General features: G+C 31.4%; 1 long non-coding RNA gene across 1 annotated transcript in view; it reads right to left on the bottom strand.

The window, feature by feature from the left end:
• LOC118765806 overlaps positions 1 to 5007 on the bottom strand; it is a 16105-nt gene extending 11098 nt beyond the window's left edge. The window contains exon 1 of the long non-coding RNA XR_005001686.1: positions 3493 to 5007. This is a non-coding gene — a long non-coding RNA (uncharacterized LOC118765806). The remainder of the gene's footprint in view (positions 1 to 3492) is intronic.
• Between the last annotated feature and the right edge of the window lie 2493 nt (positions 5008 to 7500).

Raw genomic sequence — 7500 nt, 5'->3', positions numbered from 1 at the left:
GGAAAATTAATTGCTGTTAATATTTTCTAAAAGAAAAGAATATGTATATATAAATTTTGAGATAAATATTAACAATCCTTGTCTTTATTAACTGATATTATAGTTTGTCAAAACTTTGAAAAAATTCTCCAATCTTATGTTACATTATTATGAATGATGTGGACTGTGAAACAATTTAAAGATTTGCGCTATGAATTTTCTAAAATCTAGGTTACCACACTCTCAATATTTTATTATAACGTATCAATGAAAAGTTTGGCTAAGCATTAAAGCATTAAGAAAATTGATAAGAAAAATAACAAACAATTTGGGATGTTTTTCATAAATTTTGCATGCACAGAAATTTACAACTGTATGCATGGAGAAAGAATATGCATTGTAGTATATAACTCTGCATGTGTGTGCGTGTGTATATACATATACATACATACATACATACATATATATATAATATATATATATATAAACCACCTTTTACCAATTCAAAATGAACAATTAAATTATATATATATATTTATAACTCTGGTTTCTCCTCACCCCACCGAGCGGATATGTATATGTATGTTTGTAATATATGTATGGATATATATTTATGTATATATCATAAAAAATTTGTGGTTCTGTGTAATAAATATGTGTATATAAGCATATGCATGCAGTGATAAACTTAGATGCATATACTTAAGATGAAGTACATCTATACATATACACAAATAATTATAGCTCATGGTATATGTAGACATATATAAACATACACATACATGCATATGTATACATATATAATATATATATATATATATATATATATATACATACATAAGTTTCTATATGTATATATATGTATAAATATGTATGTTTGTATATTTGTATTTATGAATGTGTATATGTATCAAGCAATGTAAATATATTTCTAAAAGTGTAAAACGGTTATTTATGAAAATCCTCAATATTAACATATGGATCAGCATTTTATGTGTGTGTTTGTGTGTGTGTGTGTGTATGTATGTATGTATGTATGTATGTGTGTGTGTGTGTTTATGCATGTTCATTAAATTTATTTGGTATACAAAAGGAATATTTCAACCTGGAAAACATAACGGAAACAACAGCTTCAGTATTAACAGCCATGTTGATAACGAAAAACCGCAACAATAGCAGCATAAACAACTACAAAAACAGCAACAACAACAACAAAGAGCATCGACTTTAACAGACTTGAATCTTTGAAATTAGAAAGTGCAAAAACAAAAACCTAACAGTTCATTAATCACTTCATTCATGCTGTATTGATTCACGATGATGATGATGATCATCATGATCATGATCATGACGATGAAAATGATGATGAAAATGAAGATGATAATGGTAGTAGTGATTGTGTTTGTGGTGCATTGCAATAGTCATAGCGCATTATTATTAATTATTATTATTATTATTATTATTATTATTATTATTATTGTTATCATCATCATTGTTATCAATTTTCATATCATCATTATCGTCGCCATCACCATCATTACTACTCCTACCAAAACCATCATCATGATGAACATTATCATTGCCATCATCATCATCATCAATCACGTCAATCATTGATGACACTAGTGCAATCATCCCGATGCCTCCTATCTTTCGTCTTCTCCTCCTTCCCTTCCTCATCATCATCAGCATCATCATCACCATCATCATAATGATTATGAATAGCATGGTAATGTTAACAATTTTAATGTCAATAATGTGCATGATGAAGACGATAATGATGACCACCATGACTTTGATAGGAGCAGTGGTGTTGGTGGTGTAGTGATGATGATGATGATGATGATGATGATGATGATGATAAGGCTGATGATAAGAAGGATTTGGATTCCAGAAATGTGAGCCATTGAAATAGAAAGTTTTCTGCTATTAGTTTGGCATTATATTTTTGTGCTCCAGACTAACTAGCAGAGTACATATGTATATATATGTGTGTGTGTGTATGTGTGTGTGTGTGTGTGTATGCATGCGTGTGTGTGTGTGTGAGTGAATGTGTATACATATAATATATATATATATATATATATATATATATATATATATACATATTATTAAAAAAGATTAGTAAAGAAAATATTGCAGAGATGACAGTGCTGTTAAGTTGGATAACAAATATCAATAAAGATGTATTAAATATTAAACTTGTGCTAGTTACAACCAGCTCTGAATGAGAAGGAGGAGATGATCTAAAAAATTCAATAGTTCTCTGGAATTAACATACCATTGATGAATCAGACAGTTTGATTTTTCTCTGGCTAAGAGGACAGTCATGGACATGTTTCAGTCAAAATAGATATCATCAGTATGTATATATATGTATATATATATATATATATATATATATATATCTTTTGTACACACACCACATGCACACATTTGTATGTATGTGTGCGTATATTTATATATAATATATATATATAAATATATATATATAGATATATATATATATATATATATACATATATATATACATATATATATACATATATATATATACCATATATATACAGCATATACCTTTCCTCTCTTTTACATTACTCAATAGTACTTTCTGGGGTTATTTGTGCATATTTGCAACTCCTACATTTGTCATATGTATATTTAAAAAATTTTCTGAGCTGCTGTGAACCATTAGTTCAGTCCATTGTAGTAATTGTAGGGATTCAAATGTTTTGGCTAACGTGATTATAATAAAGGAAGCAAGAAGAGAAATGAATATTTTCAAAAATCATATTGTTTTATTTTGCTTTTTGATCTGTTTCATTTTGATTTGTATTTTTTATGGTACTCTAGCTCCTTGTAGGCATAAGCTCAATGTGTAGCACTGACGTAATGATAAAAGGTGGGGGCTGAGGTCATTGATGTTAAGCTTCTCCATCCCGGATATATACAGGACATTACAGCACAGTGCAGGTGATGGGGCATGAACTGTCACTTTCAACTGGCTGTCTGACATCCGGAGATGCAACTTTTGGTAACTATGACATAAGCTGACAAAGGAGCCTCTACGTGTCTGTTTGAGCTGCTAGAAACTACAGCTAACTCTCCTTCATATTACGCCCTGTCAAATTGTTTTTACAAATAGACTGACATGTTAAACAATATTGTCCTCCTAAATACACTATCTGACAAAAATAAGATGGGTTCATCATGGCAAAAATACTTTGATTAGACGTTTGATTAATCAGGGCTTACTTGGGGCTAAAACCAAGAACATTTAACAATTACTTGTGATTCTTGGTGAAAAGCCCTTGAATAAGTGTATTCTGGGGCCAGTGGAGCCCTTCATATTAAAAACATCTGCTAAACTGAAGATTGTAAATTCTACGTGTTTTGACCAAAACACATAGTAATTAAAGAGAATGCATAAAGAATCCCATAATAAAAAGTGCTTCCAAAAGAGTAGCAGGAGATTCTGCATGGTTGTTTGACTTGCTAGAAATCATAATCTACCAAGTAGTGTAATATGAAGAAACAAAACCTAAAATAGGGCAACTGGATCAGGGCTTATTTGGGGGTTAAACAACAATGACAACAGCTCACTAGAAATGGAGCCTTCACATAATTGTTTTGATACGAGTAACAACTTTCTTGCTATAAAAGCCACAATTATCTTTAAAATGGGAACCACAAGTGCATGAGAAAATCATTGCATGAAATCAAAATGTCAAGTAAATATGGCTATAATAAAGACAAACATGCCATAGCATGGACATTAATCCAGGGGTTAAGTTTGACCCTTGATAATAGATTGTTGACTTTAAATGTTTGATCGGTTACTTCTGGGCCATAGGTCTGATCAAGCAAACAGAAATCTGGGGAAAGGTTATGTTATGACAAAAACAGCAAATCACACACTATCTTTAAAAAGGTGGGGCACAAGAGACAAAGCAGTCATAAATACTATTAAATGAAAGAGATGGTCACAGCTGAAATGCCTTTGATTATAGGTCTGCTGAAATACCATTGAGCTGGGACTAAACAACAATTTTTTTTCTTTCAAAGAACATTATCTTTAAATAAGAGAAGGTTGATCAACTTGTTACTATACTAAACCAATAAGTGTATTTGATGCAAAAACAAAGTCACCTCCACAGAGATTTGATCAAAGAAATGTGATACCAAAATGTAACTAGATCTTAAAGTGTCTAGTCTGACGCTAATTTACTAACTCATCTATTACCTGAAAACCATGAATAATAACAAAGAAACTATTAAACCAAACTCATAAACATAAGAGATAAATATTTAGCCTTCCAAAAAATTTAAGAACTAAGTCAACTTCTGATGTAGAAGAATTCCTGGAAGCCTTTGGTAAATTCATTTGCCATTAAGAGTAAAGAATCTAATGTATCTATTGTTTGGGGATTTTATTCTTCATTTGCAAGAGAGGAGAGGGAGAGAGGTCAGTTTTGTTACTTTAGCTAGAAGCTTGTCAATATTGCTGATAAAGAGCATAGCCAGTTTCCTTTGAATCCAGATTATACCCTTACTTTGGTAGTCAACAGTTTTATAATTCATTAAAGAAGTGAAATGACTACAGCTTAGAATTGAAACTGGATGTAATATATTCATTTCTGCAGGAGTTGCTGCTGCTGCTATGGCTGTCCATCAGTTCAGCAATGTCGTGCCCATCTCTGTCTTTAGTTCCACCAAATCCCTGAGGAGTACATACAGTCAACACAAGACCAACACAAGAGAGGCAGATCTAAGGACCAGCTGGGACACAGGGAAAGAACTGCATTATTGCTGTTTGATGTCTGAATTTGTCAATGATGCCATACTTGTTGTTACAAGATACAATTTTTAAATATTATCTAGTCAGAAGGTGGGGCAGTCCTCCTGACATTTGCTGGTATGCTCAATATCATAAGCAACCTACAAGGGTCCTCCCACTCTCTCTCTCTGCTGCATAAAAATTATTTAGAAGGTTAAATTACTGCTTTACATCAACTCCTATTGAATCTGAACAATTGTTATTTTTCCATTTCTTTTTTTTTTGTTTGCAATTTTGCTAATGGCAGTTTTTCTGCAACTAAGTATTACATTTTTATTGTTATCATTACTATTATTATATAACATAAATTGGTATATTACTGAACACTAAGACTTTGGATTATGTTGTGTCATATTACTAGAAAGAAAACTGTTATATAATTCCTGGCAATGTCTTGATGTTTTATAATTTCTCTAAAGTCCTCAAAGTACCAATAGAAAATTTCTCACATTTCTTGCCTTAAGTGTCTCATCCATTCGAATCTATCTATCTATCTATATATACATACATACATATATATATATATACATACAATTAGATGAACTGAGGTAGAATTAAGAGGAAAACCTAATCTATGCCATTACCTGCTTAGGGTGCGGTAATCAATATATAGACCAAACAGGAATATCACTCCATCAAAGAACCACTCTTCATAAAAACAATTCCGCCACCCACAATGCAAGCAGATACAGGTCAGTGAACACATAGATAGGTGTGATAGGAATCTAATTTCCTAATTTTCCCTTCTATCAATATTCACAGAACACTTCAGTACAGCAAAGAATGAATAAAGAAGCAACTCTCATCAATAAATATCATCCACAACTTAACATGAACACAACATTATACAGAACATTACTAACCTTACCAATAATACCACTAACACCCATTCATTCCTTACACCATTCATATTACAGTATTATATCGACCCTAATTGAACCATGTCCAGAACTACTTACCTCCCTTCCACAATCTTTTTACTCAGGGACTTGTAGACCCAACACCATTTGATAATGGGTGCGCATTCAAAGCTAGGGAACAGCAATGATAATACAGGTTTGACTTTGAATCTCTTTAACTATTCAAAATAATGAATTTGATTCCTCTTAATTCTACCTCAGTTCATCTAACTGTATATATGTATTACTACTTTTCATAAAAAGCCTTTATTTTTTTGATATTCAATGTGCAGTTTTGCTTTTTTTCTTCTTACTTTCCCCATATATATATATACACACACACACACACACACACATATATATATATATATATAATATATATATATATATATATGTTATACATATATATATATATATATACATGTACATATATATATAGTGTGTGTATATATATATAGGTGCTACTTGATTACATTGACTCCCACTACTTGATTGTTACTTATTTTCTCGAAACCAAAGAAGATGGAAACCAAACTCAACGTTTTTCAGAATTTCTACTCAGAATGTAAGATTGACAAAATACGTAGCATTATTTTAGCCATTGTACTAACAATTCTGCCATCTCACCACGTTGATATGTATATATATTAAGAACACTAAATGGCAAACAATCAAACTTCCTAATCAAAAAAGAAATGATCATTTTATCTTACAGATGTTAGATCAACCTCTTTGAGGACTGCAGTAATAAAGTAAAGCCAATGCTTATCTACAGTAATAAATTGCTTTTGAAATTTATAGTGAAACCTTGCTAATGTAATAAATTGCTTCTGAATTTTATAGTGAAACCTTACTAATGGCAATAATTTTTATTAACCAGCTGCATGTACCTAAAACTAAATAGATTTAACCACAAATATTGTAAGGAGCCAATGACAGAATACAAACAGACATCTTCACGACTAGCTATTCAGTGTCCTGTTGACTTGACCAGCCAGTCTCTTACATACACTGAGGCAAATTTAGGATAGTAAAATCTCTCCCATCTAATTATGGGATCATAATTATCATGCTCGTTTTCTCATTTATAAAATCACTTGCAGTTTTAGAACAATTCCCCAGCAAGCAATATATACATTGATACTGTCTTAACAGCACAGTTATCTTACCCAACAATATGCAGAGCCATGAACCCAAGGAATACTCACTGAATTCTAATCGCCCTAACAACCTTCATCTAAGAAACTCTGTTGTATGATTTTTCTTTCACTGATGTGAACAAAGACGATCAAAACCAGAAACAAACAGAATTTAAACTACAGAAAATAAAAAATATATAATTTTGGAAAGATTTGTTTTCTTTTGTAGAGTTAGAGAACACAGTAACGATGGTATCCCCACAAAAATTGTGAGTAGGGTAGGAAGCAGTTAATAACTAGTTACAAAACTGGTGGGCAGCATGTCTTGGATTTTATAGATAGTGTTGATGAAAATATTGATGGTGAATATAATAATGAGGATAATGATGATGATGGGCATGACAAAGTCGATGATTTTGATGATAATCATGGTGATAATGATAATTCTGAAGATGATGATGGTGATGATGTAGATGATGGAGCTGATCTGATGATAACATTAAACTTAAATGTGTGCACATATACAAAATGATATGTTTGTAGTTATCTATTTATTTATTTGTAACACACACATGTGGGTCTGTGTGAGAGTGGGTGTATATGCATGTATTATGTATACATGTATTTATGTATGTGTGTATGAATA

Source organism: Octopus sinensis, linkage group LG13 (genome assembly GCF_006345805.1).
Source record: "Octopus sinensis linkage group LG13, ASM634580v1, whole genome shotgun sequence".
Taxonomy (NCBI): domain Eukaryota; kingdom Metazoa; phylum Mollusca; class Cephalopoda; order Octopoda; family Octopodidae; genus Octopus; species Octopus sinensis.
This window is presented reverse-complemented; position numbering and strand designations above follow the sequence as displayed.